A 25,518-nucleotide genomic window follows, 5' to 3' on the forward strand; every position below is an offset into this window, starting at 1 on the left:
CGAATTGACGTGCGATAACCCCAAAGTGCGAAATGGAGTTTGTCAGGCCAATCCTTGTAATTTTCTCGATGATATTGTTTAGATTCTTATTAGCTGCTTCAACAGCTCCATTTGCTTGAGGTATGTAAGGAGAAGAATGATGGTGTTGTATGCCATATTTTTGTAACAATTCTTCACACTCAGCTTGAAAGTGAGTTCCATTGTCACGTATCATTTCATGTGGGACTCCATATCGACATAATATTCCTTTCGATAAAGAGTGCTACATGTTTTGCAGTGAGTTTAGCATATGATTGTGCTTCTACCCACTTTGTGAAGTAATCAATTGCTACTAGGATGTATTTATGACCGCCTGTTCCTGGAGGACTAATTTTACCAATAATATCAATTCTCCATGTAGAGAATAGCCATGGTGAAGTGTAGGTATAGAGTAGAGATGGAGGAACATGTTGTAAATTGGCGTAAATTTGGCATTTAGGGCATCTTTTTACGTATTGATGGCAATCCCTATTCATGGTAGTCCAATAGTATCCTTCTCGCATTATCTTTTGGACTAGCATTTTTCCATTAACATGGGTTTCACAAATGCTTTCGTGGACTATCCTCATGGCTCTTTGAGCATCCTTTTTCCCTACATATAAGAGAGCTCAACCCTTAGGTACCCTTTTATGCAACTCGTTGTCCATGAGTACGTATTGGGAAGCTAAGAGTGTTAATGCTCGTTTTGCTCTTTTGTCGGCATGAGGGGGGTATTCTCCTTTGGTGACATAGTTAATTATATCTGTGTACCACAGTTCTTCTTCATCTTCCTCTTCATATTGGATTATTTCATCATCTTCTATTGCTTGAATATAAGCTGGTTTATGCCTTTTCTCTATAGTTAGAGGCATTTGCTCGATTTCCGTAGGAATCCTAACCATTGAGGCTAGTCTTGCCAAGGAATCAGCAAATTCATTTTCCTCTCTAGGTAGATTTGTGTATTCTACCTTTTCTAACTGATTGGTGAGAGTTTCCGGATAAGTTTGGTAAGGGGCTAGACTTTCGCTCCTTACTTTCCATCTTTTAGAAATTTGGTTGATGATCAATGAAGAGTCCCCGAATATTCGCAATTTCTTCACTCCCAATGCCAAAGCTATTTCAAGGCCTACCATGCATGCTTCAAGAGAAGTACTCCAAGCATCTGAAATTTCAAAATAATCTACATACCTTCAAGGTCGTCTATGACATTGAATTAATATTGAAGACGACCTGGCTAAGATGAAAGCTGCTAACAGTAACTCCAATAGTGGCTGAAAAGGCAACAAGAGCGACAATCCTTCTTCTTCCAAAACCACCCACTCAAACAATGTTAGCACCTTCAATTTGAACAACCAAGGACAAAATAAACCATTTAGGAGGAACTTTACTCCTATAGGTATGAGTTATGACACCGTATTTGACCGATTAAATGAAAAATGTCTTATAACTCCTATTGGACCATTTGGGGACCCACCAGTTGAAAAGAGGACAACTAACTAGAACCCCAATGTGCATTGCAAATATCACCAAGGTAGGGGCCATCTCACTGAAAATTGTTGGAAGCTTAAGGAAGCTATCCAAGATTTAATTGAAAATAACAAACTACCATTGCCCCCTGCCAGTAAGAAGCCAAGCATCGACAATGCACCCCTTGCTCATTCCTTGGCCATCTCTGATGAGGAAAACGAGGTTGATCCCTCATTTCAAATTGAATGTTGCACTTGTACCTATCAATGAAAGCGTTCACTATTAACTCCGAAATATAGGTTCTCTCTTTGTCAAGGGAGAAGAACCATTGTTGGCAAACGGTTTCAAGAGATAGAGAAAATAAAGAGGGAAGCACTTTCTTATCAATGCCCTTAATACTCATTATTGTTTCAAAAGCTCTTAGATGAAAATAAGGTTGTCACTTGCTTTGAATTTCGGGATGTCATTGCATTGAACTTCTGCGGAAGAAGCTCCTTATCCACCCAGACCCCATGTGAACTAATGCCTTGAAACTTGTAGTCACTGGATAGCTTGCTCAAGCTTTCTTGCATGAGGTCCATCTGTTGTTGTTTCATAGGGTCATTGATTTTGAGGGTTAAAGCCTTCAACGCCTCAGTCACATAAGTCAATTGGTTCCTAAGTTCATTAACTTCCTCTTGAGTTGCCATTATCTTCTTAGATTTTCTTTTTCGAGCGATTGGTTTGTCGAAAAGTTGAACTTGAATGAAAAGGTTGTCTTTGATCAAACGCCCTTCCTTTCTTGACCACGCGCTGTAAATTAAACCATTTATTGTTTTAATCACTTGACTCAAATTGACTTTGACTTTACGGGTTTATAAAGAAAAGAAAAAAGCAAAAATAGGGTGTATATTTACGGGTTTATAAAGAAAAAGAAAAAAGCAAAAATAGGGTGTATATTTTTGGGAATCAAGTATAGGTTTCAAGCAAGTGGTTTAATTGGAGGATTAATATCCGACTTACCCCCTAAAAAAACGACGGAAAATACGCGCATACAAGACTCTCTTAGACATGGCCAAAGTGTACATACATATTAGTGTGTGCTTTATATGGTGAGTGCAAGTGACATGCTTTGACTCTTGTACAAGACCATGGGACTTAGTGCCTAGACTCAATTAAGGACTTAACGAGGTATTATTATTAATAAAGTAATCGAATTGATTAGCAAACTGTTTAATTAGACACAAGCTGATGACTCGAGCAACATACCAAACTTTCGTCAAAACGACAGAACTGGCGCCACACTTTGCAGTGTAGCGCCAAACGACAGAACTGTCGCCAGGCGCTGCACTCCACAGTGTGGTGCTGCAGTCCAAATCTCGGCGCCATTTCTGGAACGTTGATCTGGGACTGCTTTCGGTATTATTAGTCTAAAGGATATGCCTAAAGTCGTACTAAGTCAATTCTGATTAAATTATTAGACTTTAATTACTTAAATTAATTAATTAATTAGGCAAAGTTCTTTTAGTCATTAATCAGTTTATTTAGACTTAACACAAGTCAAACAAATGGTTAGGGAAAAACACATAGAGTATGCACAACAAATAATGCACCATTAGTCAAGTAGTCACAACATGATGCAATGAGTTTGCAACCTAACCATGGCTCTAGTTCTCTAAAGTTCGGGATATGGGTTAGTCAAAGAGGGTCCATGGTTAATTATCCGGATGCACCGCGTGGAAGCCTTACCTTTTGAAGGGTTGGCGCGAGTGGATGGGACACCGCGAGTAAAGACTCGCTTCCATGATTTGGTGAATTCAACATTCTTGGATGTACCCTTTGTTGCATACAGCGTTCAATCAGGTAGATAAAGCATGAATTCCCAGAGGGTTATGTCCATATGTAGAACACATATGGGTTTCAGAAAAGTGAGAAAAACACAATCAGGAAGTAGGATCTAGCAAACAGTACTAAAACCTGGTCAAAATTAGAATGCATATTTCTGGCTAGGTATTGGAAGAACTTGGCGCCAGCTAACAGAGGCCGGCGCCGTGATTTGGCTCTGGCGCCTAGCGCCAGAGTCAAATCCGCGGCGCTAGACTCTGTTTTCTGACACTAGTTCCTACATGCCTCAGCAGTTTTCTGTGCTCGATAAAATTTTCCGGTTTCGCGCAGCATTATTTCGATCCTAGTTGTGAAAGATATTCATCAAATTTCCTACGTGTAAAAATCCTATGTTTTAACTCATTACGGATGGTCTTTCCAATGAGATTTTTTTATGCATATGACAATAATTTTAATCAAAATTACGCACATGAAATACTTAGAACTTTTTGAGTCTCGTCCACTCATTCTAAATCATTGCCGAAATAAATTTCAGGAACTAAAATAGAAATCCTCCCCAGTTGAGTCGCCAAAACTGTAGGGAATATTTCAAGAATTACCCCAAACTTGAACCCCACTGTGATCATACACTAAAGTACGGTGGCGTCCAAAGGGAAGGAAGATAGAGCAAAAGAGTCGCCAACAAGTTTTAGGAACTTGTAAACCGTTCAAGAGGTGAAGGTTACACCCCTTAACGATCCAGGAGATCGTCAACTCCAATAGGTCTTGAACCATGACTGGTAGTTCGGGGATGAAGGTACAAATCCAACCTAAAAGAGATTTAACCTGCCCTAAAGGCCTTTACTTTATTCTTCTCGTATTCATGTGCGCTTTCTGACAAACATGCAATCAATAGGTTAACCCTAAACCTGTTTATCTATGTTGGTTGAATATTAATGCACAAATAAATCTATTATTGGAATCACTTGAATTTTAATCATATTAACTCTAAAAGATTATTAATTATTATTAAGCGTGATTACAAGTACCAATTCCCTTTAAACATGCATAAAAGGCGTGATCAAGTTATAACAATAATATATAACAAATATCAAGCAACAATAATCATCATAATAAAAATAATAATAATCATATTTATAATCATGTTAAAGCATAATAATAGCAAGATCCTAGGCATGATATACTAACAAGATTAATAACAAATTCTAGCATGTCATTAAACAATGTAAATCAAAGCTTTAATCCTAACATGATACTAACATGAATATTAGAAAGAAAATAGGAAGCATCACAGGAATCACAATTGTCATATTTGATATTAGAAATTATAGTTAGTACCCTAAACATGATACTAGGAAGATCAAAAACACCCTAACATGACATTAGGAATCATAATAACAACCTAGACATGATTTCTATATCATAATATCAATAAAACAATTAAAGCACTTACTTGAATGTCTCGTACCTTTTTCTAACAACAAAATACACACGTTAGTAACTTCAAGGAAAAGAATAATCAAAACAATTAAATTAAATAATTAAAAGAGAAATTTGGGACCAAACCCTCAGAAATTAAACCTTTTACGTCTAGGGAAAAGGCAACTTCAATTCGAACTTAGTTAGGTGTTTCTAGATCTTGTGAATGCAGAATTTTGTATGCAAAAGGGTTGATTTAGAAGATAGAGAGAGAGAGAGAGAATCAAGAATTTTTTTATGAGAGTTGATGATTTTTGATAGAAACTGATGATTGAAAACGGAGGTTTTTGGAGGCTATTTATAGAGAAAATCAGCTGGATGGATAAAAAAAAACAAATCAAAGTTTCGAAGAGAATACAACAAATCGGCGCCAGACGCCAGACATTAGCGCCAGACGCCAGGGCTAGCGCCAGACGCTGGTCCTGTCGTCAGACGCTAAAAAACAGTATCCACACGTTTTCTTAATTTGATAAATTATAGCCGTACATAAGGGAAAAATCGTATTTTCCTGAAAAACACTTCTTTTATTCTGATTAAAACTTTAAAAAGTCAACTAAAGTCAATTTATCAATTTTAATTAAATTAGGAATGAAAAGAACCTTGTAGAAGAATCTAGAAGACTATAATCAATTCTAATTGCATTAGGAATGATGAATCAATATTAAGCCCTCCTCTAGATCATTGGGCCGCATATAAATATCAAATCGGGCCTAGTTTAGTAATTTGGCCATAACTTCCTCATTATTCATCGGAATTGGGCTTATAATATATCATTGGAAAGCTCTTTTTGAACCTGACCCAACTACACTATTATTGGACCCTTGCGATGGATCAAAACAAACTGGATTGGCTGTTTTGTTAAAATAGGTTTTCAAAAACAGAGAGAAAGAAGAGAAATAAAACTTACCGCAACACTAGACTTTCCACACTTTCACCTCATTCGATTATGATTCAACGTGAAAGGTACTCATCATTGGGTTTGGTTTTGGGGAGACACAAATGAGTGTCTAAACACTCCCAAATTCAAATTTCTTCCTATTCCTGCTCCTTTACCAGCTGGCATAGTTCCCTAGTCAACCTTTTTCCTTTCTATTGACCACATCTTCAATGTTATTCTCCTGCTCATCTTCAACCATTTTATCTTTCATCTCCAAGACTGCAAATCTTGAGCCAGCATTATTATTAGTAGTTTGTTTCCCCTACTCCACTTGGAGCATTTTTCTTCACTTGTTCCTGACCATGTTTAGGCCTTTCACTACTTGTTCGGAGTGTATTTCCTTGCATGATTTTGCACAAGCATCCAAGATCTAGATTTATCCTTAGTTTCAGGGCGTTCCCCTACAACTTGGCTCTAATAAAAAATACCACTCTCAGTGGACCTATTTATCCCATGTCTCTCTAGTTCATTGTTACCCTCGAATGTTTGACATTCTTCTTCCTTATGACCTAGTCGGTTACATTTGAAGCAAATCATTCTGAGGCCTTTGTATTGGATACGCCGACCTCTTCCATTCAAACTAAAGTTTGAAAGCAAAGGCTTTGTAAGATCCACTTTAATGCAGAATCGGACATATTGACCCCTATCCTTTGACTCTGTATTTCGGTCGATCTAAATTACTTTGCCAATTTTTGAACCAATTTTGAACAAGAAATCTTTATCAAAATATTCCACAGATAGTTGAGGAATACGAACCCAAGAAGTAAGCTTTTTGATGGGGGCTTCATCCGCAACGAAATTAGGAATCCACTTCCTAATCGTCAAGTAACTTTCCCCTATCATCCAAGGACTTTCAGTCAAAACAAATTCATAATCCTCTAGGTTATTAAACCTCATTACATAGTACGCATGACCAACATCGGTAAGCGTAATTTCTCCTTTAAGACTCCATATTTGTTTCAATATCTTGACCAAAATGTCATAGTTTAGCCTCCTATCAAATAATTTGATAATAAGCGCATTTCTCCAAGGACTTCTCAATCTCCTTTTTTCCTCCATAGTGCGATAGATAGTAGGGCAACTATCATCATAAGAATCGCAATCCAATGGCACGTCGTCATCAGACACATGATCTTCCTCATAGATTAATTTCTCATACAAAGGATTGTTTTTCCTTTCAAAAACTGTAGCCTTTTGACTATAAGACATCGAATGGTGATTTCCAGGGACATTTTCCATACTTTCAGAAACATATTCCTCCTCATCCACAATAGGTTGGGAATGGCCATGTTTGAATTTTTTATTCAATCTCTGGAGGAGATCATATTCTTCGCTTGAAAGGGATTTTTCTCGCTCGTTTTATCTCGCCATAGATGTAAACGATAAAGTGCAGCACGACCAAACTCAGTGTGCAATCCACAACATTCTCTTCTTACTTATGCTCCATATTTAGTGGTGCGTGTTAAACTTGAGGATACTTGAGTTTATTAGCTTGATTTGAATTTAATTATTTCCTAATTATCATTTTTTTTTGGTGAAATGTCCTCAAAATAAAAATGAAAATATTTTTTTTCGGGTGAAATGAGCAAATCTTGGACATGAGGATAATTGTAAATAATTCTCTTTTATGGCAAAGCAAGTGAACAATTTTCCATGTAATATCGGTTGTATCTTTTGAATAGTTTAACAAATATTATTTATATTTATTAGCCTTTGTTGTTGACCTTGTGAGCACATGTTCCAAAATACGATCTTGCAAATAAACATCATCATATATGCATGCACATAAGATGAGAGTTTATGAGTGTTTAATAAGATAGAATAATTGGAGATTTTCAGAACGTTTTTATTCCGGGAAGGCTTATGATTGATAACTGCTATATTGCCCATGAAATCCTTACAGCAATAAAAGGAAGGAAAAAAGGACGAAGATTCGAAGGGATCCTAAAGATTGACTTAATTAATGCTTATGACAAAGTCAGTTGGAAGTTGATTAAGACCATCCTGGAAAAAATGAATTTCCCTGAGTACTGAAGACAATGGATCCTTTAATGTATATCAACAATCTTGTATGTTGTCCTTGTGAATGGAGAGCCTACAAGTTTTTCTACCCCAAAGGCAGGGCTAAGACAGGGGAACCCCCTTTCACCCTATCTATTCATTCTGGTAATGGAGGTGCTATCAAGGAAATTGTCATCCCTCCAAAGCTCAGGGGAAGTTCATGGGATCAAGTTAGCCAGATTAATCATTTATTCTTCGCAGGTAATGCATTGTTTTGTTTCAAAGCGACACCTACCTCATGTAGACTCATTAAGCAGATTCTGGATGAGTTTTGCCTTATCTCAGGGGAGGTTGTCAATGAGAAAAAATCTGCAATCCTATTCATCCCAAATACTCCATCAAGATTTTTTTAGATTGCTAAGACAACCACTTTGAGTTAAAAGCTACTCGAAATTGGGGACCTACTTGGGTTTCCCGATGGATGTAAATGGTAGAGAAGGATCAAAATTCAACTTCCTTCTGGAGAAAATTCAAATAAAAAAAATCTCGTCTTGGAAATTTGTATCGCTTGAACAGCCAGGGAAACTATTATTAATCAATGGTATCCTTGTGGCTTTAGCTCATCACATACTATCTCTATACTAGCGCCCCCATCGAATAACCTCTAAGATTAACTCTCTCATTAACAAATTCTGGTGGTGTTCGACCTAAAGACATAAAAATATATGCTGGAGAAAGAAGTCATGTTCCTTCATAAATCCGAGGGAAGGCTTGGATTAAAAGACATCTCAACGATTAACCAAAGTATCTTAATGAAGTAGAGTTGGAGACTTCACTCTAACCCCTCCTTCCTGGCTAGCAAATTTTTCAGAGCTAAATACAGGAAAGATCCAATATCCTTAGGCTTCATGGAAGGGAAAATCACCAGGGGATCTTGGGTAACAAAAATCTTGGTTAGAGCAGCCTCGACATTTAAAGATAGGATAGGGAGATGGATTGAAAATGGGGCCTCCACACGTATAGAACAGGATTTCTGGGTAAGCAAAAGAAGAGTGCAAATTTGAATAAATGCAAACATGCAGACAATCTCGAAGGTTTCGGACCTGATGGCAACTGACAGAAGATGGAATGCAAGGCTTATTTGGAGAAATTTGATGAAGAAACAGCTAGAGAGATCCTCGCTACCCATATCCCGGAGGATGATCAACTAAACGAATTCTCATGGATCCTTGAGAAAAATGGGGAATTCTCTTTTAAGTCAGGATACTAGTCGCAGATTAACAAGCACTCACCTAGTATGTGGGTACCAAATAAGCCTAATTTCTAGAAGTTCTAGAAATATAATCTCCTCCCAAGATTGAAAATGTTTATATGGAAATTAGGCCAAAATATTATTCCTACTATGGACAACCTGGAGAAGAGGAGAATTAAAATATGCCCTCTATGCAAATCTAAGAGGGAAAGAATGAATTATCTCTTCAGACTATGTGAAATTTCTCAAAGGATCTGAAAGGCGTCACACCTGGGCATTATTCTCTCCTCTAATCCTGGTTTTCTTTCTTGTAGGGAATGGGTTACAAATTTTATTAGTTACTACATGCAGGACACAGACACCAATTCACACAAGCTTGCCACCTTTATGGTAGTCATATGGGCGATTTGGATTCACAGAAATGACATTATATTCAAAGACGTGAGTACTAATCCCCTCTCAGTCATGAGGAAAGTACAGTTTCACGTCGCAAGATGGCAGTATGCAACTCAATCCTCACAGAACAGTGCACTTACTAGGGAAGAGAGCAAAATAGGACTTATTCCATCCCAGTTTGGAGCCCAGGGAGAGCATCATAAAACTTTTTCACCTCAGTATTTGTTGATGATGCTTGGAAAAGAAGAAATAAAAAAGACACCACGCAATGGGAAGCAGCAGTCTCCTGTCTACCCCCAATATTGTGATCAAGTCAGACTCCAGTGTAGCAGTCAAGGCTTTACGATACCCAACTAAAGCGGAGCAGGAGTTACGAAAAATTGTCAAGGATATCCACAAGGAAGCAAAAAAGAGATCCTTTGTTATTTGAATTAAAGTAGATAGATCGAATGTTAGTAAAGCCCACTTACTTATTGTAAATGCAAGGAAGTCCCGCTAACTATTTTTAACCTTTTTTCAACTCTACCAAAAAAAAAAATAGATTAGAGATATATCCCTTCACCCTTGGTGAGTAAAGATTGAAAGGATGGGTGTCATCCGAACAAGTGAATTATTCCGATATAGGGTACGGAATCAATTACGGAGTTAATTATTCAGTGAAATCGAACGATCGGAAAGTCAGACTAGAGGTTATCCCCAATAATCTCACAGCTTTCCTTCAACTGAACCCAAATGGGTCACACCTAAGCGTGCAACTAAACTAAGACGATGAATTAAGCCGAACGTCTTATTACGTCAAACAATAGGTTACATACTCCAACGCCAGATTTCAAGCTTAGAGCGTCGATGTTGAACGACAAACATCGAGTTAAATTCAAGGAATTTAAAAGACGTACAAATAAGTCAAACTTTAATATTACATTCAAAGAACATAGCCCTAGCCTTGCAAATGGACCAGCCATGTGAGGGCTAGCACTAGCAGCCACAAGCAAGTATTGGCTGCAAGCCTATCTAGGTTCGCACATGCACTGGCTAGGCCTGCTGGATGAGTTCATGCTAGGCGCCAGCACTAGCCTCAAGCCCAACAAGCCACACATGGGCGAGCTAGGAGTGATGGCCGAGTGCGGGCATAGCAAGCACAATGTGTGGCGAGGAGAAATCTAGGTCGTTATCTAATCTTCCCTCAGTCAAACTAAATTTATAAACACTTAACAAACCTAAATACGAGAATAGAGGAAAGTCAAGGGTCGGCCCAACAGAACGGTAATGTTCAAGCACTTTCAATTGTGCGCCTAAGCTAGGTCGAAATCGAAGGTAAGAGAGGAAACTAACAACTAACGAAACAAGTAACCAAGGAAATAAAACACTAGGAATGGGGATCAATAAGTAATCATGTCAATTGCAACAACTTGGGAATAGCATGCCAATTAAAGGTTGTGAAGAATAATGATAAGAGCAATCAATTGGAATCAAAGAGCTATCTCCTAATTGTTAATCTAGGGTTCACTATGAATAACAAACTAAGAGAATCACAATCAAAACCAATCGATAATTGCAATTCCTAAATCAATTTTTCGTGTCATTAGCAATTACAATGCAATCTAGCATAATTCTCAAGGCCTAATCGAATTACACACATGCAAACCTTCACTAATCACTTTAATCTCAACAATCAATCAACACAATTCCCAAATTAATCACAATTGATCAATCATACAAGTTTCACCCAATTCCTAGCCAACAACTTCTCAACTATCATCATCTATCAACAATCAACTAAAGAAAACACCAATCAACAATATAACAAGAACAACGACACTAATCAAGCATCAAACATCAAAATCGATCCAAATAAACATGAAATTAAACAAGCAATAAGGTGAGATAGAGTTAAGGATGCTCATTGCAAATAGAGAAGATCTTGAACACAATTGTCACACTTGTATCTTCAATCTCTCAATCACCATTGAAATCCTTCACTTTCTCTCTCTAAAACTACTCCTAATCTAGAGAGATAACCTCCTAATATAACCTAATTCTAGAAAGAGACTATTCTAATCTAAAGAATTTCATGTATGAAGAATAAAGAAGGTCGTACACTATATATACAAAAGGAGGAAATTAATGAAATCGCAAGTAAACCCAGAAACCCGTGCCCACGGAGGAGAACAGGACACCCCGAAAGCCACGGCCTCAGGGTGCCCGCGGCCTGCCCTCTCCAAGTTCCTGGTCGAAAATGGTTGCTAAGAGGCTGCAGAATCCCCGCGCCCGCGGGTACAATAGCCCGCGCCCGCGGGTACAATAGCCCGCGCCCGCGGCAGATTTGCAGGACCAACTTTGGAAGTCTGTAACTCACAATATATTAATTGTATGAAGGCCTGAAACCTATCATTGGAAAGCTCTTAAAGTCTAGTTTCCAACCCAACTTGAATCACCTTAATCCGATCTGTAGAACTCGAGATATGGCTGAAACAATGCACAAAGGTCCTTTTTGATACTTTGTAAGCCTTCATTTTCCTTTGTTTCTAACTCAAATCAATTCCGAAAAGTGCATATTGATCCTAATGGATGTTGTTTTCAATTCCCATGCACTTCTAGGAGCTCGGGCTTGCTTCTTTGACGCTAAGGATTGCCACCTCGGAACTCGAGCTTGCGAAGCTTGCTTGGATTGCTTGACTTGCGTGCTTGGTTTCCCTAACTTGGCTCCGTTAAATTCCTTGAATGCACTTAAGCTCCCTCCTTGATTATTAAATCCACGGGAACTTGACGTACCTACAAAACAAGACAAAGAAATGGAGAAGCGAGAGAAATATGCGAGAAATGAATAAAATGATAAGAAAACCATTAAAAGCACGCATTTCTCTAAACTAACACAAAAACACGCAAATCGAGCATTATTCTCTAAAAACACGACATAAACGACTAAAACCAAGCATAGAAATATAAAGAAAACATAGCCTAAAGGTGCCATAAATGGCATGGATCAAATTCCCCCAAGCTAAACTTTTGCTCGTCCTCGAGCAAATCAAAATCCAACCCAAGGGAAAAATGTAGACATTATTCAAGCAAAGAAAGAAACAAGAAAACTAGAGAAGATGGGAATATATACTAACTCACAATTGTAGGAATCACGGTCAATTTTAGCAACTAAAGACAAGCCATTTTCTAGAAGACAAGTGATGCTCTCGTAAAGGTTTCCTAAGAGATTAACCTATAACTCTCATAATAATACAAACAAGGCAAAGCATGGGAAGAAAATCAAAAGAAAAGAAGAGAAAACACATGTTCATGAAAGGACTTTTCTAAACGTACAAGCACAAATTAATGCAAATCTTTCTAAATAAGTAAGGGAGTGCACGTTTTAAGATACCCGAGGTTGATTGAAACATAAATATGCTAAGCATAGGAACTAGATAAATGAAATCCACTTTCATCCCAAACGGTCTTACCGCGTTCTCCCTAATAGTCTCATATCTTCCCCCTAGTGAGCATCTCAAAATTTCCACGAAGGAACCAAAAAAAGAGATAATTTTTGGCTACTCAACGACTTAACAATGCATCCCCTCTCCTTAGGCTTTAACTCATAATGCCCTCCCTCGGTATGTGACTCAACCTCTAGGTCAAAAGGGCTTTCCCAAAGGCTGTAACGTAAGGGAAAAAGGTTAGGGGTAGGCCTAAAATTTTAAAATTTGGCGGTATTCCTAATTAGTGAAGCAAAGGGTGATCAATTTTCAACACCATAATCAAGAAGTCACCAAACAAGAACAAACTAACACCCCCAAGCTTATTCAAAACTATAACCACAATCATATATACAAAAAGCGTAAACACTTCTCCCCCAAGCTTAAGGGAAGCATTGTCGTCAATGCTTGAAAAGGGGAAAAAGAATCACATCAAAATATTTTTGATTTTTCTTATTTTCATTTTTTTTTTATTTTCATTTCTTTCAAAGCAATTGTCCATGCCTCTTTAACTTAGGACGGCTATTACAATTTTGCATTTGCTTTGTCCTTACCTTTTTTTTTAAGTTTGGACGGCCTTTTCATTTATTCATTTGCCATTATTCATACATTTATAAAAAACACAAGCTTTCTTTCAAGAGAACTAAATATCCAAACTCCTCCACCACAAACTCCCACAATAATGATCAATTGCTTCACAAAAACCAAGAATGGAAACGTAAATGAAACAAAAGGCTCAAGATCTAAAGATGTAGTTTGAAAAGAAGGAAAAAAGGCTCAAATGGTTAGCAAGAAGGAAAATGTAAACCCAATGCACTAAAAAGAAAGAAAATGAACCAAGAAAAGAAAAATCACCACCCCGAAAAGATGCATTTGTCTTCCCTAAATGATTCGGTCTCGAGTTTGAAAATTATGAGTCAAGATTCTATATTAGGTCCGCAATAGTCAAGGATCCATGCCGCTCATGCAAATATATGTTGAAGACTTGAAAAATAATGAACCTCACATGGATGTAGCAAAAAATTACTATAGGAAGCAACTACCAACATGCCACAAACAAGTAGAATCCGGTTTCATGGTCCCACTAGTTCTAACAAACTACCTTAGCATGCTTTATCCTAGAATCAACCAAGCGTACTCTCAAACCATTCGCACCGCCACCATTTAAGAAGAAAAGCATTCAACTATACAAGTCCAAAAGTATTATGTCCAAAGCAAGAACAAAACAAAACACAATGCAATTTGCCTTGATAGAAACAATAATCTTTTTGGGATTTTTCAAAATATAGAACATGAAAATGCATATACAAAGGTGCATAGCATATATGAATCAAAATCCCACCAAACATGATAGAAAACCCTCCCCCTAAGCTTGAATGAGACATTACACTAAAATATAAATCAAATAATCCATGGGAGGGGAAAACAAGGAGATCAATCCAATCAAACCAACATATGTCCAACAAGTCCTCATCCACTTGAGAAAGAGCATGGAAGGATATTACCGGATATTAGGTGGGTGTAAATACCCGCAAATGACCCAATTAAACCTTTTAAAACTAATTTCCTCAAGAATTCAACCTTGCCTTTCATATGCTAGCAAACATAGGAGTCAAACTTCCTTGATTCTTGATCTAAATCTAAACACCAAAGTATATCAAGTCATGTACCTAGCAAAAGGCACACAAACATTTCCATGAGAAAATCTATTCTAAAAAGAAAAGAAAATGAAAGAAATAAAACACAGGTTACTTCCCGAGAAAGGCTTGCTTAAGGTCCAAGCTTGACCGCTCTAGAAAATAATAATTCAATGCACGTAAGAGCTTGTCAAATGCACTACTACACATTTCATATGATAAAAGGTAGGCAAATGACGGGAAGAGTACGTGCAACAAGGATAGTGCACGCAAATGAGGAGAGAGATGCCAAGAAAAGGAAGAAGAATCAAAAGAAAATTCAACAAAATAAGAAAATGAAAAAGAAGAAGAAAAAGAAGGAAAACTCTCCTCAAAATGTTTTTGGGTGGCTATATTACCTTTTTCCTCAATAGGGGACGAAAGTGGCACATGTAAATCATCATAGACAAGGGGGTCCCCAATACGCTCATTAACAAAGGAAGGGAGGGATATAGGAGTGTAGGGAATATGGTTGAAGCTCCTTGAAAAAGGGACATGAGAGGATGAAATAGGGGCTATAGTCTCACAAATGATCTATTTCTCACCAACATGCCTCAAATCACCAATATAAGCATGAAAATCAATCATAGAATCCTCAAAAGAAGAACACTCATGATCATCATATCCCTCAAACATCCAACTTCCAAGAGGAACTACATAATCTCTTTCACCACAACCATGAACAACAACTCCCTCGACTTCCTTAAAGCCTAAAGTCTCAAAGCCATGCATGAATGGATGCAAATTCATTTCAAACTCATCTCTCTCCCATGAAGCATTCTTAATGAACTCACTCAAAAGGCTATGGGTTTTCATTTGACACTCAAAGAACACATTGGTCATAACCTCAATAGAGACCAAATACTCATGGATAGAAGAATCACAATCATGCACTTGAGACTCATCAAGATGGGAAGAAGGATTATTATTTTCAAAATCAACAATCTCTTCCTTCTCAACTCCTTCACCATCACTCAAATGCTCACCAATGGGATCCTCACACTCTCTTGGTTGCTCAAAATCATCATCATCATCCTCAACACACTCATTAAATTGGGATGTTTCACAAATAAGCATCAAGGATGACAATTGGCTTTCTAACTCTTCTCCTCTTCTCTTTTCCTCCTCAATACGCTCCTCATTCTTTTTCATTATCTCTATTTGACCTCTCATAGAATTAAGAATCATCTCCTTACTAGGCCCAAGCTCATTATCAAGCTCAATGCACATAATTTAAGACTCAAATATATCACCAAGAGATTCAAAAGATGTAGAAGTTTGAGGCTCAACAAGATAAGAAGAAGAATCACAACCAAGATTGAAATAATCAACATTAAGGTAATGAGCATATAAATCACATTGGAGAGTGAGGGCACAATAAAACACATGAGATTCATCATCAAGGGAATGAAGCACATCATAAGAAGGCATGGTAATTGGTAAATAATGAAGAATATTGAAACACACCATTAGCATCAACTTGAGCATGCACTTCATCATCATGAACAAAAGGAGAAATAGAGTTGAAATAATGTGTTCTAGTTTCACTTAAAGGATTCATGCTAATATTAGAAGATTCAACACATTGCACATCTAAATTAGAAACATGATTACCCCTATTATAGACATCCCTAGAAAACCAAACATAAAAATCCCAAGCATCATCAATTGACAATGCTCTAAATTCACCATTATTCATGCATTCAACGCCATTTCTAGTTTACTCATTCAAACCAAAATAACAAATCTCACAAGCCTCCCTAATATTACAACAATTATAGTCCAAAAATCCCTCAAGTCTAATGAAATATTCAGAAAAAGGCTCATTGTTATATTGAGGAAATGATTGACATGCCATTTTTTTTCACAAAACAAACAAAAATCAAATAAAAGAAAAGTATACACAAAGACCTAGACTCAAGCAATCAAAAACACTCAAACATAGACATCGTTCCTCGGCAACGGCACCATTTTGACGAGAGGAAAACTAGGTCGTTATCTAATCTTCCCTCGGTCATACTAAATTTATAAACACTTAACAAAACTAAATACGAGTATAGAGCCAAGTCAAGGTTCGAACCCAAAGGAAAGGTAATGTTCAAGCACTTTCAATTATGCGCCTAAGCTAGGTCAAAATCGAAGGTAAGAGAGGAAACTAACAACTAACAAAACAAGTAACCAAGGAAATAAAACACTGGGAACGGGGATCAACAAGTAATCATGTCAATTGCAACAACTTGGGAAGAGCATGCCAATTAAAGGTTGTAAGGACTAATAATAAGAGCAATCAATTGGAATCAAAGAGCTATCTCCTAATTGCTAAGCTAGGTTTCACTATGAATAACAAACTAAGAGAATCACAATCAAAACCAATCGATAATTGCAATTCCTAAATCATTTGTTTGTGTCATTAGCAATTACAATGCAATCTAGCATAATTTTCAAGGCCTAATCGAATTACATACATGCAAACCTTCACTAATCACTTTAATCTCAACAATCAATCAACATAATTCCCAAATTAATCACAATTAATCAATCATACAAGTTTCACCCAATTCCTAGCCAACAACTACTCAACTATCATCATTTATCAACAATCAACTAAAGAAATCACCAATCAACAATATAACAAGAACAACTACACTAATCAAGCATCAAACATCAAAATCAATCCAAACAAACATGAAATTAAACAAGCAATAAGGTGAGATAGAGTTAACGATTCTCATTGATAATAGAGAAGATCTTGAACACAATTGTCACACTTTTATCTTCAATCTCTCAATAACCATTGAAATCATTCGCTTTCTCTCTCTAAAACTATTCCTAATCTAGAAAGAGAACCTCCTAATCTAACCTAATTCTAGAGAGAGACTATTATAATCTACAGAATTTCATGTATGAAGAATAAAGAAGTGAAGGAGTTATGTCTTCGATAAGTGCAATTACTAGATATATCAAGGATCACTACTATGGAGATAATAAGTTCATTCTTTTGGGTCCTCATTGTTTGTTGCTAGATATGACAAATGATCTTTGGGCTAGTTAAATGGTCCAAAACCCAATAGAATGGATTCTATGAAGTCACACAACAAAGGTATTGGGTTAAACAAGTAAGAGAACCATTAATGGGCCTCATGAGATTATGACACACCATGTAGAAGTTGGGCTAGAGTAGTGTGTTTAGCATAAGGTGTTTGGGCTTGACATGGACTCTTATTTAGAGATATGATCTATAAATAAGATCCATGTCTATGGTTGCCGTAAGTCATAATTAACTTACAGTAAGTTTGACATTAAGGCAACCATGTTCCAAAAAACCCTAAACACTCTCCTCACTCACGACCCTCCCCTCTTCCCTCACGTCTGTATGTGCGGCGCCCCCTAGTGGTGGCTCGTGGTGTTCGTCGTGGTGGTTCATGGTTAGCTCGTGTCTCTCTTCTCCGTTGAAGGTTGATTGAAACGTTCAATCACGACTAACTAGCATTAGTGGAGGTTTAACTTGTGCCCATGGACCAAGTAGAGGAATCACGCTTGGGGTTCTTTATCTCCCATTATTCTTGCTCGATCGCACGTGGAATCACGCTTCAAAGGTACAATTATATGTTCTTTATGTGTTATGCATTAGATCTTGGGATTAGGTACTGTATGAATATGATTCATGTTTATTCCGCCATTAGTACCTATAAAATCCTACAAGAAGGCCGTACACTATATATACAAAAGGAGGAAATAAATGAAATCGCAAGTAAACCCTAAAACCCGCGCCCGCGGAGGAGAACAGGACAACCCGAAATCCGCGCCCACGTGGCTAGGCCCACGCCCTTGGGGTTCCCACGGCCTTCCCTCTCCAAGTTCCTGGTCGAAAATGGTTGCTAAGAGGCTGCAGTATCCCCGCGCCCGCGGCAGATTTGCAGGACCAACTTTGGAAGTCTGTAACTCACAATATAATAATTGTATGAAGGCCTGCAACCTATCATTGGAAAGACCTTAAAGTCTAGTTTCCAACCCAACTTGAATCACCTCAATCCGATGTGTAGAACTCGAGATATGGCTGAAGCAATGCACAAAGGTCCTTTTTGATACTTTGTAAGCCTTCATTTTCCTTTGTTTCTAACTCAAATTCAATTCCGAAAAGTGCATATTGATCCTAGTGGATGCTATTTTCAATTCCCATGCACTTCTAGGAGCTCGGGCTTGCTTCCTTGACGCTAAGGATCGCCACCTCGGAACTCGAGCTTGCGGAGCTTGCTTGGATTAGCTTGACTTGCGTGCTTGCCTTCCCTAACTTGGCTCTGTTAAATTCCTTGAATGTACTTGATCTCCCTCCTTGATTATTAAATCTGCGGGAACTCGACGTACCTACAAAACAAGACAAAGAAACGGAGAAGCGAGAAAAAAAGCTGAGAAATGAATAAAATGATCAGAAAACCATTAAAAACACGCATTTCTCTAAACTAACACAAAAACACGCAAATAGAACATAATTCTCTAAAAACAAGACATAAACGACTAAAAATGAGCATAGAAATATAAAGAAAACATAGACTAAAGGTGCCATAAATGGCACGGATCAATGTGATGGGCCTCGCTGCGATGGGCCTTGGATGACAGGCCCAGCTGAGAGCACAAGGCTGCAAGCAATTCAAGTCGCCGGTTCGTTGGTCGTTTCCCATAGGGCCCGATTTTTGCTTGGAGGGTAAGGAGGGTGTTGTGATCCCCCCTTATGGTCTTGACCTAATCTCCCTATGTTTGTGCCAGTTCTTGTTTGATTATTTGTTGTTTGCATTTTAATTTATTCTAGAATTAAATCAAACACATTTATTTCTCAACTTTGCAAAGTCCCACATTGATTGGAAATGAAAGGGTTGGAGATGCTTCTCCTATAAATAGCTAAGGCCTCCCTTGGGAATTGTTGCAAGAGTTGAACTCTATAAAAGGCATCTACATTGAGAAAACCTAAAAATGATATCCTCTTGTTTAGCGGTGTCAATATTACCCTAGCCGGTAATATTAGCAAGTTTTGGCGCGTGGGTGAACCACGTTGGAGGGGTCGCGATTGAGGCTCTTTCCCCGTTTGTGAGTTTATGTTCGTGCAAAGTGGATAACACTTATCAAGGGTATGATCGTCTTTTCCTCTTTCTCTTCTTTGTTATCAATTAAGTGTTTGTTATTTAAATTATTGTATGCATGTTTAGTTGCTTTAATCTATGCACGGATCTTTGGGCGGGTTTCCATTCTGCGCGAAAACCCAACAACGATCTGACCAGCGTGCATTTAATTATTGTGACGAATAATTAAATAAGGTGATTTAAATGGATTTAAATTTTTGGTTGTGCTCCTAATTAGATTTGAAGCTTGTTTTTAATTAGATTAAAAACGTATTTATGTTATTTTTGTCCAAAGAACCCTGATTTTGACCCGAAATTAGTGAATTTTGTGTGACATTAACGTTCTAAATCATTCCTTATCCACAAAGTATTTAAAAATGACTTTACAGACGCCAAAATCCACCTAGAAAGTGGTTTTTCGAGGGGTTTTTCGTTTTTGATGAATTTTTTTAAACCTTTAAACCTTGATTTATTATGGCATGTAATTGTTGGGTTATGTGTTATACCAATAATCTTCTGCAACTTTAACCCTTATAAAGCACGTTTATGAAGTCATAATTGGTGCTTAATTTGGCGAGCTATGGATTTCACATAAACTCTCAATTTTACATTTTTTCAAATTAATTGCTTTGAGTGTGAATGTTTATGGTGAATATGTATTTTTTAAGCCCCTAAAATGTTAAAGATTCAATCTTTAATTGTTTATTTGGTTGGATCTTAACTTGCTAAAATCCATAATGAACTAATTTTTGGTTTTAATCATTTTCAGTTGATTAAGATCTTAAATGTTTATACTTGTGCTTGAAATATTATTGTTCTTCATATTGGAAGATTTCAATATTCATATGTGCACAAGTAAGTGTTGGATAAATTTTTGGAAAAATTAAAAAGAATAATCCCACTTTTGGCACATCTTCTCAAAATATTCCCACATTTGCATATTCCATAAATAATCCCACCTTTGTGCCTCATATTCTCAAAATGAGCCTTTTACCTTCAACCTATAAAACAGGCTAGATTTTATTAAAAAAAATATATTTTTTTATTTTCCTCTAATCCCTATTCTTTCACCTCACCCCCTCCATGGCTCCATCCATGTCAACAACCATAACCACCTCCTCACCACCATCTAAGCTCCTCCCAAAATCCTAATTCCAACTTGAATTCCCATTATTTGGTATGTTGATCAATTTTTGCAACATACCAAATAAATGATGAATAACTAATAACCCAAAAATTGAGAGATGAGCTGAATTAAAAGGAAACTCCTTCCTCTGTCCATCCCTTGCAAATTTCATCAAATTTCTTCTCTTATTCTCTAACCCCACTCAAACAAGAGTCTTCAATCATTAATTAAATCTTCTATTTTTGAAAATCCAACCTTTTTTTATTAAAAAATGGGTATATTGTACGGGAGCAGGCTTTTCTATATTTTGTTTTAAGGGAGAATGGGTGGGGGTATCCGGGTTTCAATGGACAGGTAGAGGGTGATGACGGTGAGGGAAGGGGCGAAGGCAACAAAGCGGTTATGGGGGTAAGGTTGGGAGTTCAAGGTGAGATCATCTGGTGAGTGTAAATGTTTAATGGTAGTATGGAGGTTTGGTGGTGGTGGTGGACTGGTGGTCATGGAGATCTTCCATTAAAGGAGTGAATGAGATGGGTGGCGGTGGCAGGCCGTTTTACTCCGACGGTGAAGGGGGTGGTTGTACATGGGCTGGGCTGGGAGTTTTTTTATTATTGAATTGTTTTTATAATTATTTAAAAATAGGATCAATTAAAAAGTGACAAATGTCAAGTCACCTTCTAAAATAGGTTATTAATTTCATAAACTGGTAAAAGGCTCATTTTGAGAATATAGGGTACAAAGGTGGGATTATTTTTTCAATACGTAAAGGTGGGATTATTTTGAGAAGATGTGTTAAAGGTGGAATTATTCTGTTCATACTTGTGTTGGGCATGCACTTAACGGCCAAAAAGGAGAAATTCTCATTAATTGAAGTTTTACAAGAGCTTCATAGGGCCGACTCTCGTGGGGCTACAAGGATTGCCTTGAGAACGAAAAAAAGGAGTTCAAGAACAAAGTGAAGATGTGATGCTTCTATTGTAGTGAGCAAGGCCACTACAAGAGGGAAAGAAATGTCTTCTAAGAAGATGAGGAAAAGGAGAATGCACCCTCTACCTTAGGTATCTTCATCATAACCTAACACTTGGGTATAAGAAACTCATAGGTATTGGATACCATATATGACTCACTTTATGCTCCTATTTCAGGAACCAAGTGAGAGGGCTTCACAAGTGGATGTGCATCTACAACCGGACAAAGAAGATGGTATTTTCACCATGTTTGTAGACTCATTGTTTGTCTTGTAATAGAACTAATATCTGTTTTATTATGTTTTTTTAACCGTCGAACATATTTGCATTTTTGGCATTGGACACCGGGTAATTTGATCATGAGACTATAATAATGGTTATTTTGTAAGTCTTGTTTATATTTTTTGTGGAAATTAAATGTACTTTCACTAGACAAGCAGGTTAATGTTAATGATACCACCAAAAAGGCTAAGACTGTGGTGTCAAATCAAACCTACTTGTGGCATTGTCGTCTTGGCCAAATTAACATCAAACGCATCAAGAAACTTCTTCATGAAGGGATTCTTGATTCATTCGACTAAGGGTTGTTTAAAAACTACTAAGTATGCTTACTTAGCAAAATGATAATTAAAGCAGCAGTCTCCAAGTTGGGATAAAGGGCAAGTGACTTATTAGGCCTCATACACACTGATATGTGGACCAGTGAGCACAACCGTAAGAATTGGTTATCGCTATTTTATCCCATTCATAAATGAATATTGTAGATGTGGCTATATCTACCTCATGTCACACAAATCTGAATCTTTTGAGAAATTCAAAGAATTTCACAGTAAAGTGGAAAATCGGCTTGGCAAGAAAATCAAAGCCCTTAGATCGGATTGAGTTGGCAAGTATATGAGCTACTAATTCGATGATCATCTGAAAGAACATGGTACTCTTTCAGAATTGACACCTTCAAAAATTCCACAATGGAACAGAGTTTCCGACAAGAGAAATCTAACTCATTTAGATACGGTTTGATCAATAATGGGTCATAGAGATCTTCCTACCTCTTTTTGGGACTTGAACTTCTAACCACGACACTTACACAGAACCGCGCTCCGTCAAAAGTGGTCAAAAAGACTCTATATGAATTATAGACAAAGAAACCTCCACATTTGTCTTTTCTTAAGATTTGTGGTTGAAAAGCATATGTCAAAAGACTAATGTCTGACAAGCTTGCACCAAAATCTGACAAATATTTCTTTGTGGAATATCCAAAAGAAAAAAAGGGGTATTGTAGGGAATATTTCAAGCATTACCCCAAACTTGAACCCCAATGTGATCATACACTTAAGCATGGTGGCGTCCAAAGGGATGGAAATTAGATCAAAAGAGTCGCCAACAAGTTTTAGGAACTTGTAAACCGTTCACAAGGTGAAGCTTACACCCCTTAACGATACAGGAGATCTTTAACTCAAATAGGTCTGGAACTATGACTGAAACTTCAGGGATGAAGGTACAACTCCAATCTAAAAGAGAAAGAACCTGCCCTAATAATAAGCCTCTACTTTATTCTTCTCGTATTCATGTGCACTTTCTGACTAACATGCAATCAATAAGTTTAACCCTAAACATGTTTAATCTATTTTGCTTGAATATTAATGCAGAAATAAAACTATTATTGGCGATCACTTGAATTATAATCAAATTAATCCTAAACAAGATTATTAATTATCTTATTAAGCGTGATTACAAGTACCAAATCCCTTTAAACATGCATAAAATGTGTTCAAGCAATAAAAATAAATATCAAGCAACATAATAATAATAATAATAATAATAATAATAATAATAATAATAATAATAATAATAATAATAATAATAATAATAATAATAATAATAACAATAATAATAATAATAATAATAATAATAATAACAATTATTATAACAATTATAAAAATAATCATGACAATAATCATAATAATCATGTTAAATCATAATAATAGCAAGATCCTAGGCATGATACTACAAGATTAATAACAACCCCTATCATGTCACTAAACAATAAAAATCAAAACTTTAACCCTAACATGATACTAACATGCTATTAGGAAAGAAAATAAGGAGCATCATAGAAATCATAATTGATATAAGAAACTTATTCTTTACCCTAAACATCATACTAAGAAAAGCATCCTAACATGATACTAGGAAAAGCATCCTAACATGATACTAGGAATCAAAAGAACAACCTAAACATGATTTCTATATCATAATATCAATTAAAACAATTAAAGTACTTAGTTGGATGCCTCGTACCTCTTTCTAATAACAAAATACACACGTTAATAACTTCAAGGGAAATATAAAATCAAATAATTAAATTAAATAAATGAAATAGAGATTTGGGACCAAACTCTCACAAATATCAAACCTTTCACGTCTAGGGCAAAGGAAACTTCGAACTTGGCTAGGTGTGTCTAGATCTTGTGAATGCGGAGTTTTGTTTGTAAAATGTTGGTTTTGAAAGAGAGAGAAAGAATCAAGAAATTCTTGATGAGAGTTGGTGATTAAAAACGGAGGTCTAAGGACGCTATTTATAATGAAATAGTCCGGAATCGATTAAAACGAATCAGAGTTCGAAGAGGAATAAAACACGCCTCTGTCGCCAACAATAGCTCATGTCGCCGCGCAACAGGGTCTGTCGCCAGGCGACAACCTGACGTTTGGCACTGCAGGAGATTTTTCCACGCGTTTTCTATTTTTTTTATAAAATTAAGACGTGAAAGTCCGTACGAGGGGTAAAATCGTAGTTTCTCATTAAACAGTTCTTTTATTCCAAATAAAACTCATAAAACATAATTATCGATCCTAATCTCATTAGGATTCAAAAGAACCTTCTGGAAGATCTAGAAAACTATAATCAATCCTAATCGCATTAGGAAAGATAATTCATAATAGGCCCTCCTCTAGATCATTGGGCCGCATATAAAAATCAAACCGGGCCCAGTTTAGTAATTTGGTCATAACTTCCTCATTATTCATCGGAATTGGGCTTATAATATATCTTTGGAAAGCTCTTTTTGAGCCCAACCCAACTACACTATTATTGGACCCATGTCATGGACCGAACTAAACTGGATTGGCTATTTTCATAAAATATAGTAGATTTTTGAAAACAGAAAGAGAAATTTTTTAATTAAAACTAACCGCAACAGTAGACTTTCCACACTTTCACTCAATTTGATTACGATTCGACGCAAAAGCTATTCATCACGTGGTTTGGTTTTGGGAAGATAAAAAAGAGTCTCTACAGAAGCCCCCACTTTGATTGAGTTTGGAGAAACGTAAGTTTCGAAAACAAATGTCAAAGTAGCGATAGGGACGGAGAATGATTCAGAACGTTCTGCGATCCTAAACCATTCATGTAACACCAATACCTGCAAACTAGCATTAGTTAAAACAGATAAGAGAGTTAAGAAACGCATATCTTGCACCGTCGAGCACACGTCTTTGAAGGTAACCGGTTTGTTGTGACGATCTTCCTTAAGCTAGGGGATATCGCCTGAAGACTGCTATGCTTGTAACTGCATCTAATTTCCGCTGTAATAGTCTTCTTCTAGCTAGAGAGCATTATCAAAGATTGCTTCGCTTGAAACGATCTTCTACCGCCCTGTGACCGTCTTCCGCAAGCTAGGGAATATGATCGAAGATGACTTCGCTTGAAATCACCTCCAGTTGTTTGTGACAACCCTCCGCAAGCTAGGGTCGCCGATCAATGCTGCTACATCTCGAGCCTTTCCCTTGAATCATAATG

The sequence above is a fragment of the Chenopodium quinoa genome, unplaced genomic scaffold (genome assembly GCF_001683475.1).
Source record: "Chenopodium quinoa cultivar QQ74 unplaced genomic scaffold, ASM168347v1, whole genome shotgun sequence".
NCBI classification, from domain to species: Eukaryota; Viridiplantae; Streptophyta; class Magnoliopsida; order Caryophyllales; family Amaranthaceae; genus Chenopodium; species Chenopodium quinoa.